General features: G+C 39.3%; 1 long non-coding RNA gene across 1 annotated transcript; it reads right to left on the bottom strand.

Moving 5' to 3' along the window:
- Positions 1-1,607: 1,607 nt before the first annotated feature.
- LOC127580054 (uncharacterized) lies at positions 1,608-11,280 on the bottom strand. Its single transcript, XR_007957776.1, has 3 exons — positions 11,132-11,280; positions 10,812-10,930; positions 1,608-1,681 (listed from the first exon to the last, which is right to left on the bottom strand). It is a non-coding gene; the product is annotated as an uncharacterized LOC127580054 (long non-coding RNA).
- Between the last annotated feature and the right edge of the window lie 4,093 nt (positions 11,281-15,373).

The raw sequence follows: 15,373 nt of genomic DNA, 5'->3' as shown, positions 1-15,373 counted from the left end.
TTTTTCCATTTTGCCAGTCCTGACCAAGTATCCTTGACCAGAAACATTGGCTCTGTTTCTTTCCCCAACAATGGTTTTATGTTGTTTGTAACGCCCCTATTCATGAAACCTAGATTTCATTGTTTTATACAACTTCATCAAAATGTTTTACAAAATGTTATTTATGTAATGGTATGAGTCAGAACTCCTTTCATAGTTTAATACTTTTCTTGCTTCATAAATGTATCACCCATACTTCTCCACATTAAATTTCATTTGCTATCAATCTGCACAATCTATTAATTTATCCTTATCCTTCTAAAGTCATATTTTGTTTAATGATTGTAAAAACGTCTCCTTATTGAGACATGCTCTGCAGTTTGGTTATCTTTGAATACTTTTGTATGACATCAGAATCTATCAATCCAAAAAGAGGAGAGTTTCCAGAATTATAATTTCTTTGACCTATGGTCTGTGACTTTTTATGCTGACTTCAGACAGATACAAGTCTGGAATATTCTAATGGCATAGAATTTTCTGCCTGGCACAATTGATGATGTATGTTATCGCTTTGATCATTTTGCTTCTGACCTTCAAATTGTCAACTTACCTCAAAATTTCCTGTAAAGATAACCAGAATATGCTGATGATTCAAGGACCTCAGAAATAGTTCAGCTATGGGTGGGCCTCAAAAATATGCTACAATGAAAACTCATGGAATACCAGTAGGTAGGTTTTCTCCCCAGGATCTATATATCAGCCTATCGTTTCCTGCTGGCTAATGTCACAGTTGGTAGAATGCCAAGAAGCATTTGTATCCTGACAGCTCCCATAAGGTTCAGAGTTTGCATGCAGGATTCTTTGGGCACTGAAGGCAAGTTACACCTTAAGCAAGTAGAAGTCTAATGATAAATGTGATGGGGTCCTTGAGTGCTGTTCACAACAATGGCATTTATCAACCAGTTACCATTTTTAGAAGGCATTTGGACAGGTACTTGGATAGGAAAGGAGTAGAGGGATATGGGTCTCAGTGAGCAAATGGAATTAGCGTAGATTGGTTTCACGGTTGGCATAGACAAAAGGTTGTTTCTGTGCTGTGCACTCAATCATCCTAGGGATTGATGTTTCTCAGAACTTGTGGTAACTCAGAAATGATGTGAGGGACCCTATACAAAAGGTAGGTTTGGGGCTCCCATTGATTAATGTTGAAAGTACTGTTTATGGCACTTAACCTGTTCAGGGCTCCTGACAAGGTTGGGGCCCCAAGCAATTGCATGGATGAAAGAGTTCTACCACCACCTTTGGCAGTTCCCTTTGATAATTCCCTGTACTGGGACACTGGTTTGGTGAAATTCATGCCCCTCTCTCTTTTCTCCATTAACAGCAGGCAGTTTTTGATGAAGTCGAATACAATTTCAAAGAGGACATGTACAGTCGTGCAAGCTCTTACATCTCCCAGGCTGGTGTTGAAGAGATCACTGACTGACTGGAAGGATTGGTATGAATATTTTAATATCCTAACTATGAAAACACATTTGCAGGCCAGACATCATATCATTATTTTTCGTGTACATAGTGCGAAACAGGCTGGGTATGCAGGTTAATGAATTCAAGTTGGAATGTATATGGCTTTATGTTCTCACCGTGAGATGTTGAATTCCAAGCCAGCAACAGGCAAACCCTCCTTGGTTTGCAGATTCCCCTGTGTATTTAAACAAGAAGTAAAAATGAACAATCATGTTATTGCTGAAGATTGTTTTCTGTGTTGGTAATCTTGGTTTCTGATTGACCTGCTCACTTTCAAAAAGAAATAGCAATGTGTAACAGATCCTGTCTGGCTGCACGCTGGAAACTGATTTACCCAAAAATATTCATTTAAGTCACTTGGCACCGACATGCAAAATGAGATAGGGGCAGAATTAAAAGTGTTAAACTGGTTGATATTTGCTGTATACTAGGTTTAATTTGTTCCTTGTGGAGACCCAATAAAATATAATCTGGTAATGTATTAGCTGGAAAGGATCATCACATTTGATATTCACCATGAGTTTTGTCAACTATAAATTCCATATTTGATATATTCTGCATAAAACTGCCTCTGAGGACCACAGTTTTTGCAACCTGCACATATACCTCCTGTCCAGGGACTTCTTTTGCAAATTCCACTCAGTTTTGTTGTAGATTAAGCATCCATCTCATCAGCAGCCAATGAGACCTTTTCTTTGTAATTATAAAACAGTCCTCTAATTGCAATTTCAAAGGATGAAAGGGAATTCAGGAAAAAAAAGTTCTTTCCTCAAAGGGTAATGATACCGTGAAATTTGCTACCACAGGGAGCAGTTGCAGAGGATAGCACGGATGCCATTAAGGGGAGACTGTACAAGAACATGAGGGAGAAAGGACTAGAGGGCTACCTAGAAAGATTTAGGGGAAGATGGATGGGATGAGTTTTCCAGTGGCACATATGTGCCAGCATTGAGGCAGTGCAGTGACATTATGGCACGAGTGATGGAGTTGGTGTCTTACAGCTCCAGTGATCCAGGTTCAATCCTGACTTCTAGTGCTATCTGTGTGGACTTTGCATGTCCTTCCTGTGAAATGTTGGTTTCCTCCAGGTGTTCTGGTTTCTGCTTGAACCCCAAAGATATGCAGGTTGAAAGGTTAATTGGCCACTGTAAATTGCCTCCAGTGTGTAGGTTGGCAGGAGAATCTAGAGGAGTTGATGGGAATTTGGAGAGAATACAATAGGATTAGTGCAGAATTAGTAGAAATGGTTGCTGGATGGTCAGAGTGATAGTGGGTTATTTCTATGATGTATGACTTATGACCTCTATGCTTTGACTGGCTGGGCCAAAAGGCCTGTTTCTGTGATATATATCTTGTGCAATCCTGCATTACCAAAACTAATTATTCCAATACTGATGGAGCCAACCTACGTATAAGAGTGCTACTCTGAAAAGAGAGAGCTGCATGCTTTGGATATTAAAAACATGCACAATGTTGAAAAACAAGCTAATTATTATCGTCTGGTGCCTAATTATTATCTGGCATAGTTAAAGAAAAATTATAGATCAAAAGAAGAACAAGCAACTCAGACAAGAATTTCAAATGTAATATTAAAACCTACCTCCATTTTCTATGCCTATTTGTCGTTAATCAGGCAAAACAATAAGATGGTCATAAAAAAGTACCAAGCAGAACATGAGCTGCTGACTTGGGATCGAAGTGAAACATCAGGTGCATGTGTAGTGGGGATTCAGCAGGACAATGACCTTTTGTGTAGTCATTAAGCACCCTAAAGATGAGTGTATATACATAGCAGTGTCTATTATTTATACACATTTCAAGGTACCTTATCAAATGTAAATTCACATGTGTGACATTGTGAGAGATAGATGACAAACAGCAGTTACAAGAGGAATATGCCAACATATTATGTAGCCACATTTCCTGCTCATTGCTTTGTTATTCAATCCTCATGCTCTACTATGGCCATGGTCTTCAGAATATTGATTATCATCTGGGAGATACTGATATTGCTTTCAGTATTTATAGGGTGATGGAAATGGTTGAAAAATGGTGTTGAAATGGGAGATGCAGAGGTTCTATTAGATGGACATCAGTGCTTGATAGAGAGACCTGTGATTGTGGCAGTGGGGAGACTGAAGCCATGGTCAACAGGCTAGAAGGCTAAAGCTTCCATGTGGGTGTGCAGAGAACTTGTACTCCCCCAGGCCCACAAGGACTGCTGAGAATTGCACATTCCTTTTTGAGGCAGCTTCTGTTGATCAGTCTCACTGTTGGATTTCCTGAGCTTTGGCGAACCTGCACTTCAGGTTCCTACACCTAAGTTCCTACAGTGCTATAAATCAATGTGGGAACCTGAGTTAAATAAGTTATTGAAATGTCCTATCTGTCTGCAATGAAACACTTGCATGCCACAAAACTTACTGCACTGACAATGGAAGCACCAAGTTGATGAGGGGTTCTCCAGTTTAATCCTTTTAAATGTTTGCTCCCCCATCCTTCGTGGGGTTAATATCAAAGCCGAGATCCGAAGACCTCTTGCATGGTCTGGCAGTTTAGCAGAGAACCAACCAAACTCTATAGGTGCAGGTGAAAACTTGTCCCAAATCTCTGGTTAGTAGTGTGGCAGGCAACTATGTATAGTGCCAATTGGATTTAGGGATTTGTATACAAAGCCAAAATCAATGAGGTAGTGATGAATCTACATAATAGCTGGATTACTGTTGCAGTGTGTGTATTTACATAGAACATTACAGCACAGTACAAGCCTTTTGGCCCACAATGTTGTGCCGACATTTTATGCTGTTCTAAGATCTATCTAACCCACATAGGCCTCCATTTCTCTATGATTCATTTCTGGGCATTACACAAAAGAAATCAGAATTTTGTAAAATTTTCAATAAATATGAACTTGGAAGATAGCAGGGAAGAAAACTCAAATGATGAATCAGTTGAATACATCAGACTGCTCTTAGAGCTGACTTGCCATTTGTTCCCCTTAACATATTTTGAAATCTAATGGCCACAAGATGGAAACCAACATTGAATGGTAAATAATTAGGCTGTTAACCGTGTGCTAAACACAGACTGTAACCTGCAAAAAATAGTTTTACAATGGCTCTGCACTAAGCATCAAAGCAACAACATGGTCATAACATATTGTCTGACTTGTGAATATTTACTTTAACCAGTCAAACTATGTTATGCAGAATGTTGTTGATAACATTATCACCTTTAGTGATTAATCACCTCAAGGTTCAGCCAGCAATGGTTGGTGCTTTCAGTACTTAGATATCCTTCACCACTCTCCTGCCCAGCTTGGAACCTTGGTCATCTTTCCTCTCTCCCAGTGCCAGCTTCACTCCAGACTTCCTCAATGCCAGGAGTGAAGCTGCCACCAGATCTGATATTTCACACAGGGCTTACTCCTGCTGCCATTTGTTCTGAGGAGTAGCAGGAGCCCATGCGAAATAAGAAGACTGTGGCGAGGGGGTAGACAGAAAGAGAGAAAAGAGGCAGGGGAGAAAGAGTCAGAGCAGGAGAGAGAGAGAAAGAGAGAAAAAGAGAGTGAATGAGCCCCTATGTAATCATGAAAATCATGTTCTCTCCCAACTCCTCTCTGTCACATTTCCACCCCTTCACCCTTCTGCCATTCTTTCTTACTCTCTCTCTCTCTCTCTCTCTCACGCTCTCTCTCTCTCTTTCTCTCTCTCTCTCTCTCTCTCTCTCTCAGACTGGATGCAAACCTGCCTTCTTGGCTTCTCATTCATTCCCCTTGCAATGTCTCATCCAAAATAAACTATTCTTGTTGTGTAAGCTTAACAGTGAATGCAATCAACCTCTTTGATAATGGGCCATATGGTCTGGTGCCAATGGTGGGGCAAAGACCATTGGAGATGTACAAGAGGGCAGAATTGGAGGAGATCTCAGGATTGTAGAACTGAGGGAGATAATTGAGATAGGGGCAAAACCACAGAGTGGCTTGAATACAATGAAAAGTTTTAAATTATATTACTAGAAGTTATTAAGGTAGACTGCTTTCCTTGGAGCATTCAAAACTATTGGTATTTTTATTGCATAATAGTACAATTAAAATTGAAAATTAACTCATAATTCTTTGCAATTGCATGATTCATCAAGATTACACTTGAAAAGGGTTGACAAGTTGTTGGTGCATCCAAAGAGAACTGCCGGGAGTCTCTCTTGTGTGCATCAGAACATTGTGCTTCTCCTCACTGCCACTACCATTGACTTCAGGTGTGTTTCACAATGGCTTGAGCTGAGGGGCAGGAGACACTTTGTATCTGGCTTCTAAACATTACATGAGCCACATTTGATTGAGTTAACACAGCCCTATTGATAAGGAAAGTGAGGGTAAGTGTTTTATTTACCTATAATTTAATAAATATTAATGATTGGATGAACTTGTATCTGTTGTGTTTTTAAGGTGAATTAATTACTTTTTTATGTTTCAATGAATTAAAATTTTTAACTTTTTTAAACTACTTTCAAATGCTTCTCAACATCAGAAATTAATTGGAATAATGGAAAGGCAACATGAGCTGTCAGGAGGCCATTTGGTTGTGCTGCCTGCTACCAAGTCATCCCCCGTGGCCCATCCTCCTCAAGGAACAGCCATGGTGTTGAGACCTCAGGGTGTGTGGGAGACACAGTGAGAGCAAGCATGGAACCGGCATGGGGTTGGTGTGGTGCATGGTAGTAGTCTCTGTGAAGTTGGGCCGCCTAGTGTAATGTGGCCCAGAGCTACATTGTTATAATGTTAAATATGTTAATAAACAGACCAAAGGGAAGTCTTTTTTCTGTAGATTTCAGTTAATAATTTGGCTCTGTATTTTTATTACTGACATTTTAAACCACGATTCCCACTATTACATTTCAAAATTGGCTTTTCACGTATTGACTAAATTTCTTAGCAACAGTTCAAGCACTCTTTTATATATTGTACTTACAGAGGGTTGACAGGTATGACTCGAGGTCAACTGAACTTACAAAATTTTTCAAGAGGACAAATAATAATTTTCATTGGTTAGTCAACTGTTAGCAAAGTGGCACAAATTTCAGAGTAACACGAGAAGCATAAAGAGGAACATTGCAAGAATATTTTTCATGCAAAAGGTCTCAAGAATATTAGATTAATTACCATGAGGTAACTAGAACAGTGTCAATCATTAGATCTGAGAAAATTAGACAAATATTTTAAAAGAACATATTAAAGATGTGGGATTGAAGAAGACAGCACAGTCACCATGGACCAAATCAGCATTTCTATGATTGTGTTAAGTGGTATTTTGTTTTCTGGAGTGTTCAATAAACTGGAATTTTCACAGTTTATCTGCAACTTACATTGGGAGCATTTGAAACATGAATTAATTTAAACCAGGAAAATTTCCAAATTCTCAAATATACATACAGTAGATTGAAAAATCTAATTTTTTTCAAATTTTCACTGTGAAAGTCACAAATTAGCTCATGAATGACTTTCAGATGAGACATTCAGTCCTCTTAGGTGGATGTGAATGATCCCTTGGTCGAAGCACAGGGAAGGTACCTCTGCTGTTCAGCAGGCAATATTTATCCATCAATCAAATTACGAACACAAGTTATATGGTCATTATCACATTGCTCTTAGTGGAAACATGCTATGTGCAAATTAGCTGCCATGTTTTTGACATAACAATAATGACTTCTCTTTAAAAAGTGCTGTGAAGTATTTTATCTTGAAAGTGATGTAAAAGGCTCTATGTAATTGCCAATCCTTCTTTTCTTCCACCAAGAGCTTTGGACCTTTGATTTTTTTTAAATAGTGAATCACAGGTAACTGAGGAGATGTTACAGGCCAGCAGCACACTCTAATTTGATTATTGGGTGTTATAGTGTTACACTCCTAAATACTTTCCAGATATTTCAGACTTTTAACAGATGCCAACACTAAAGCCTTCAGGCTTCACACTAACTTTGATTTTTTTTTGTTCTGAAACAAGATTCAGATGCCATATTGGGATGCTAACCAGAAAATAAGTTGTGTTGTCTTCTCAAAGACAGATGGTGAGTGGTTTGCTGAAAGGTATATCAGAATAATACATATAACCCTCCCCCCCCCCAACTTCAGTTGTTGCTGGTGTTGGACATTCACACAACATGCACTGTGGCATTAGGCTTAGGGCTGGGAGGGACGACCCTTCAATGTTACACACTGTGGTCCCAACATCCTGAGCTTTGTACTTCCAGCTCAGTCAAGGCCAGAGATCATATGGTAGTCAAAGAAATGCTACAAGGTATCCCTCAAGAAGATGGGCTTGTTTATCAAGAGCTGGCCATCAAACAATCTCAAAAGTCCTACAACCTCCATCGAGTGGGATCCCACTTCAAAGCGAAAAGAGAGCATGGGAAGAAATGGAGAAAAAAATAACAAAAGTCAACAGACAATGCTCACATCTGGAGACGGCCGTAGTTTCTGTGGATGGAGCTGTGGCTGTAGAATTATCCTGAGTAACCTCAGAATCCATTAGTGAACTGTGGCAGAGATAATCCTTAAATCAAGGGATCATTGCCACCAGCACAGTTTTCATTATGCACTGCATTGTTAGGTCAAAAAGTGAGGTTTTCTCCAACTTTCTCCTCAACACCCAATCTCCAGCACTAAGGAAGAGAAATCCAAATAACTAGGTGAAGAAGTAAAATAGTAGCAGCATCACATCTGAAGGCTGGCAAGGACAGTGATCCTGAATGAACAGTGTGACTTGTTGGCAACACCTCCTAATTGCCCCAATCTAAACAATGCAAAAAAACGCATTAAAATGAAGAACTTGAATGAAATACACTTCAGATATCTGGAAACTATTGATTTAAAATGAAGCAAAGACCTTTTTAGTTTTAAAATTAGTCTTGAACTTTCCATGGGTCTTGAACTTACATGGACGGAAAGTAATGCAATCAAAGATGTTTGATACATTTCAATTACGCATTTTTATGGAATAGGTTTCTAGTCCCATGAAAGTATCCTAATATCACAGGTCAGTCCTACATTCAGATAAAAATTCACACATAGCAAATCTTAGTTTGTTCTTCTTTATTGCAAGGGTAGCTCACTGAGGAATGTATTTTTTGAAAATGTGGAATGTAGTTTTATAAAAAATATTTATTGTATTTTTAGCACTTTTGAGTTCTTTGTCTTACAGTGAATCTACTTTTAGGGTTGCTTTTCTACCTTGGGATGATATCACTGATGGAAAAGTGCTTCCTTCAACCTCTATACTGGTCTAAAACCTGTCTGATGCTGCCTGGTGCTAGGAAAGCAGAGTATTGACTGGGTAAACTACTTTGTTCCTTTGGCGCATGTTTTCCCTTTTAAGGATCCATTTGCGGTTTGAATCTTGGATAATCCATACACAATCATAGAAATCAGAGAGAGTGTGGAGTCAGAAGAGAATAGTTTCAAGGTTGACAAGTTCAAATAATGCATAGTTTCCATATATTTGGACCTGAGAGAGATCTGTTTGAAGCACTTCCAGAGTGAATTAATATCTTGTAAGGTTTCCATTTCCAACTAATGCTATGGAATAATACATTTGCAGTAACTGCAGATTTTCAACAGGGAAGCTTATTTGCATCTGTCAGACCCAATCTGGCTAACTGTCTGAACTTCAGATGGATTAATTTATATTAAATTTGTAAATCTGCCTTGGATGGGTCTTGTCTTTGCTATATTAATGGATTTTGATGTGCGATACAAAAATCTTGTTCTGATGAGATCTTGTTTTCTTTAAAAATGAGAGAGCTAAGAAGTGGGAATGTATTTTTGGTGGAGATCGTTGAGTGATTGGCAACTGCTCAGCACATCAGATATTTAAGTTTGGTGTTGTTTTATCATGAAGAAAGTTAGTTCCACAAAGAATGTTTTGTTTACTTTATACGTGCAGAGTTGTTTAAGTATGGGAGGCCTGGAACTCTTTTAAAGGGGAACACTGGTTAAAAAAGAATTGAAGGCATGGAGGAGGTGTGATTGACCACACAAGTAAGTAATATATCTGAAAATATCCAAAGTTAGAAAGAGTCTGATGGTTGGATGGGACTGAAGCATGAAAGGGAGGAAATGAGGAAAAAAAGAGTTTGGACAGTCCAAAAGGAAGACAAAAACAGTTTGGAATGAAATGGAGATTATTTGCACATCCAAATTTCTGCATTTTTCTGCAGCATCTATTCTTGTGCTATCAAAGTTGAGCCCCTCCGTTCTTTAAGTTAATAGTCATTTATATCAATTACAGACACTTTAACCATAGGCAAAAATTAAGTAGTCTCTAACACAGGAAAATAGAATGAATGTTGAAAATCTAAAACAGAAGCAAAATATGGTTGGAACACAAAGAAGCATCTGAGGAAATGAAATTGTTAACTCTGTTCCCCTCTTTGTAGCTGATGCCTGACCTGTTGAGTGCTTCCAGCACTTTTTGATTCTATTTATTGTAAAAGTTTACAAGACTGAAAGGGGTGAGCCTTTCATTTTCAATGGGCAAAGGGCCAAAGCCAAGAGCATTTTCCTGGAAGTTAAGTGTTAATGATAATGGCAATGCATGGAAATATGGAGTTTATTATAAAGTAAGTGACAGGAATAAAGCTTTTCAATTTTACATATAGTATTAACTTAAATTTACTTCAGTATGCAAAACATGCACTTACGCTTTGCGTGTGTTGCCTATTCCTTTTAACACTTCTCCAGATGATGCAGATGAAATAGTATCCTCTGTAGGATTCCAGACTGCCATATTAAAACAATTACACTTTAACCTTGGCAGATTATGGAATTTATCAGAGAGAGAGTAGAATGCGTTTGATATGACATGCAAGCGACTTCTAGCTTTGTAGATGTTTCTAAAAAAAAAGCCTAAAGAGCCAAGTGACTCTGCATTGCTTATGTAGTGAGAATACATAATAGCCCAGGAGCTATGGGCACAATTCCAGTCAGCAATGCCCAGAATTGTTCCTCAGACCATCAATACATTTTTTTTTATGCCAGCATGTTCTTTCAATGTTCTCTTTTTCTCTGTTGATGGTGCTTGCCTCATGCTAGATTGCTGTTCCTGAAGGAACTTGGATGGTGAATTTCACTAAGGTATTTCATCATACACAGTCAGAGTTCCTACACTTGCATTAAACTTGAAGTTCTGCTAAATCCAGTTGTAAATGTTGGTGGGCAGTTAAGCAGATAAGAGAAAGTGGAGTGCCCAAAAATGTCTTAACCCTTGGTGATGGCAGAGCCCAGCTTGTGTGTGTGTTGAATCACTTACAGCCTGCTCAAGGAGAAGTTCTGTGTGGAAGATCCATTATGACTTCTGCTTGATATTCCCACCATGATAGAAGGCAACCTTCAGTCAACTTGATTACTCCAGGTGACACCCAGAAACAGCTGAGAACATCAGATGGAACAAAGGTTATGGGACCAGAAAATGTTCTGGCTGTAGTACCAAAGTCATGCTCCAACACTGGCCCACTTATGTCTTGCCTACAACACTATGGCAAATCCATTCCAGCTAATTATTGCCCAATCAGTCCATACTTGATCATCAGTAAAGTGATATTATCAACAGTGTTACCAAGAGGCACTTACCATGAATAACCATCCATCAATGCTTACTTTAGGCTTTGCCAGAACAATTAGTTTCAGCCTCATTACAGTCTTGGTCCAAACAGGAATAAAACAGCGAAATCCTAGAAGCAAGTTGAAAGTGACGGCCCTTGATATCAAGGCAGTGTGTGTCTGAGTGTAGCGTTAAGGAGCTCTGTAAAACTGAAGTCAATGTTCATCAAGGGGCTGAAGCAATAACTTGCACAAAAAAAGGCGGTTGTGACTGTTGGAGTCAATCACCACAGTTTGCAGACGTCACTGCAGAAGTTCCTCAGGGTTGTGTCCTGATTCCATCATTAGGTCAGAAGTTTGCCGATGATGCTATTCTATTTGGTGTTCCTTAGAGAATTAAGCAGTCCATGGTAGCTTAATACTACCTCTCAACATTCAGGCATGGGCTGATAAGTTGTAAGTAACATTCACAACAAACAAGTGTCAGGTGATGACTGTTTCCAACATTTTGACATTCAGAAGCTTTGAGTCCCTCGCCATTAACATCCTAGAGATTAAAGATTAAGATCTTTATTAATCACATGTACATCAAAACACAGTGAAATGCATCTTTTGCGTAGAGTATTCTGGGGGCAGCCCGCAAGTGTCGCCATGCTTCCGGTGCCAACATAGCATGCTCAAAACTTCCTAACCCATATGTCTTTGGAATGTGGGAGGAAACTGGAGCACCCGGAGGAAACCCACGCAGTCACGGGGAGAACGTACAAACTCCTTACAGACAGTGGCCGGAATTAAACCTGGGTCGCTGGCGCTGTAATAGTGTTACACTAACTGCTACATTACCGTGCCTGCCTCTCCTAAGTGGACCAACACATAAATACCTGGCTACAAGATCAGATCAGAGATTGGGTAGCCTCCACCAAGTGATTCATTTTCTGCCTTTCCACTATCTGCAAGACTCAAAGGGCAACTGCAAATTCTCTGCAATGGCTTGCCTAGGTTACACGATCAGCAACTCCCAAAATTTGACTCAGTCATCAAGAAGACAGGGTAGCAAGTGCATTGGAACACCACCACATTGTCCTGGCATGTATTTATGTTCCTTCAACGTTGCTGGATCTAAATCTTGGAATTCCCTCCCTGATATCTCTGGTACCTTCAACAGAAGGACTGCAGTGCTTTGAAAAGTTGCTGGATTGCTGGACACCACTTTCTCTCGGGTAATCAAGGATGGGTGATAGATTCTGGCCTTTCTAGTGATGTTCCTGTACCGTAACTGAATAATATATAAAAAAAAATGGCAGTGACAATCTTGACTTTAGGCAATATCAGAGCAGCTGGCCATCATCTGTCCCAGATTTCATCCATTTTCACCAACAAGAGCACAGAATACCTCAAGCACTAGGTTTTGAACCATGGGGTAAATTTTGGTGCTATAGCTGTCTCAGCTGGGATTGACCATCTTGAGCAAGCCATGGATGGGTTAGTCATCATTGCTGATTTGTTAAACTCGATACATTGCTGTATCAACAAGTGATTTTTTTTCTCTCCTGAAAAAATTGACAAATTCTCTATAGCCTACCTCTTGAGCAAAGTGTGCAGCATGATACACTACTCTCCCTCGTCTCCCCTCATTCATCTGTTCATCACCGCGCCTCATCTGGATCCACCTACCACTTGCCCCACCCCTTCCCTTTACCTCTTCGTCCTGACTATTGCCTCTCTATTTTTCAGCCAAGATGAAGGGTCTCAACCTGAAACGTTGACTGTCCATTTCCCTCCACGGATGCTGCCTGACCAGCTGAGTTCCTCCAGCATCTTGTCTGTTGCCCAATATTCCAGGATCTGCGGTCTCCTGTGTCTCCTACACCAGCCTAGGTTTCAGCAAAAAGTAGATGTGACTTTCGGCGGATGCCAGGGAGCAGTAGGCATAGTGCATTATGGAGCCAGTGACTAAGTCTATATCTGTCATCTCCAAGAGACAACGGAAAGAACCTGAATTAAGAGCAGAAGCCAAGCATTGACAGCTGTATCATAGAGAAGGACGAATGCCAGTTCTTCAGAATGGTAAATGCAACAGATTGAGTTAAGCCATGCTCCAAAAAAGGGCAACCTGTCACTGAGATTAAAACATCAAAGTACAAGAAAGAACTGAGAAGCTTTTAAGAGTTAATACATGATTTCTTTCACATCTCACAATTCAGGGCATGTGGCAAACCTGAGAGGATTAATGAAAGAAGATGCTGAATGTCAGTGGTTATAATCTCATGAAATAACTTTGAACAAAATTTATGAGGCGGTGTGCACCAAGATGAGCCTGTTATACCACAGCAGGGGAAAAAAAATATTTTGCAGGTAGATGCAAAGGACCTGGGAGCAGCAATATAAGGTGGCAAGCCAACAGCATGAGCACATCAGTAGAGACAAGATTTGCTAACTTAGGAAGAAAATTATTTGTAGTTGTGTATGGATGCAAGAAATTCCATAACTATTCTGCAGAAGAAAATTCATAATGAAAGTGATCACCAATCTCTAGCAAACATCTACAAGAAAAAAAACATGTAGGGAACAGTAAGACTGCAACGATTACTTCAGAGTTGTGGTTTAGTTCTGAGATGCCAGACATACATAACTACATTATAAAAAGAAGAGATGACTGCAATTGAGATACCACTGAGACTGTAGCACACCATGGGAGCTGATTTGTTCACGTGTAATCAAGAATGTTATCCCATAATTGTAGCCTGCCGATGAAAGTTGCCATTCATCAGAAAGATGAAGGACTTGAGAGCCACAATAACCACAGCAATTAACATCTCAGAATAAGGGGCTCCTGAGAAACTGGCGGGTGACAATGGATACAATATACTTCTAGAAAATTTAGAGAGTTTGCAGGGTGGTACAGATTTGCCATTGTGACTTCATCCCCTCAGTGATAAGGACAGGTTTTCAGAGGACACTGGTTTATAGAGAGACAGTTCTGATCACCTCCCATGGTGTCCACCACTGCCGGCTTGATCCTCTTGATATTTCTGATGCTTTCATTCACTAAAATATCGACTTTTAAATACATATTCTCACATAAATGGTGGTTTCAGCCATTCAAAATAGGATTTTCAATTATCTTTTTGTAATCTGCATAACTTTTGCTTCTTTTCCTCCTCAGCCTTTTAAACATCTTCTTCAGTCATTGTAGATCAGTAATGATTTCTCTTATTCTGAATGGAAAAGCAGCCTGATCACTGCCTGTCCCTATCACTAAGGGGAGATTTCTTCCATGCACATAATCCAACAAAACCACATTTATGGTAACTGGGAGCATTACAGCATGTCTCCAATCCCATTAAATGCCAAATTATGTTCCACTACCTTAAAAAATGAATTTTATTTATTGAAATGCTCAGGTTTCTCCCTGTATTTTTAATAATTGTTATCTCATTAACCACTGTCAAATTTATTCACCATTAACAATGTTCTTTTTGTCAATTGCTTCAGTTTTTGAAGTAAGTTTGCAGTTGGAGAGTTGTCAGAATAGTACTGCAATTCAATGGTGACTACAACTTGGAAAATAAATTGTAAAACTGGCAAATCTTCCTAAAGCTATCATATTTAATCCCTAATATTTTTAAAAAAGATATTAAAAAACTTTATCCCATCAGATTTGTTCCTTTAAACTGATAGTAATTCAATGATAATGCTCACAAAATACGATGAAGTTATAACACCGCTTAGTGGATGTAGCATGCAGGGACACTATCACTAGGACTGGTTTACATAACAAGTTTACATGACAAGTATAACCATAATTATATATATTGGAATTTTCAGTGTTATATTGTGTATATTTAAAGGAGATACTCAAAATTGTGATGAACTGAATTGTTTTCTTCTGTATAATATGAAAGACTCTCAATCAGTCAATCAGTCAGTTCCTCACTGGCCTTCTGAAATATCAGACAGGGATATGAGATGGCTCCTGCAGCTGGCTTTAATGGCCTTTTTGATGTATGCCCTCCATTGTTTGACATTTCAGTCTAAAGACACACTTAGGGTCATAGAGCATCTTCCCTTTTGTGGAGCAAGTGACCACATGGTCCATGACTTGTATGCGTTCTGTTGAGGACTGGCCACTGTCTTTGAGTGGCAATGAAACCAAGGAAATCTGCTGTAGAGTTAGTGAAGAGGTGGTGCACTCTCCATTGGATGTGTCCACAGTTCCTTCAATCTGGCTTTGTGCCTTTGACAACGATGTTGGCTGCTCTTTCCAAGATT

Source organism: Pristis pectinata, chromosome 18 (assembly GCF_009764475.1).
Source record: "Pristis pectinata isolate sPriPec2 chromosome 18, sPriPec2.1.pri, whole genome shotgun sequence".
Lineage (NCBI taxonomy): Eukaryota > Metazoa > Chordata > Chondrichthyes > Rhinopristiformes > Pristidae > Pristis > Pristis pectinata.
This window is presented reverse-complemented; position numbering and strand designations above follow the sequence as displayed.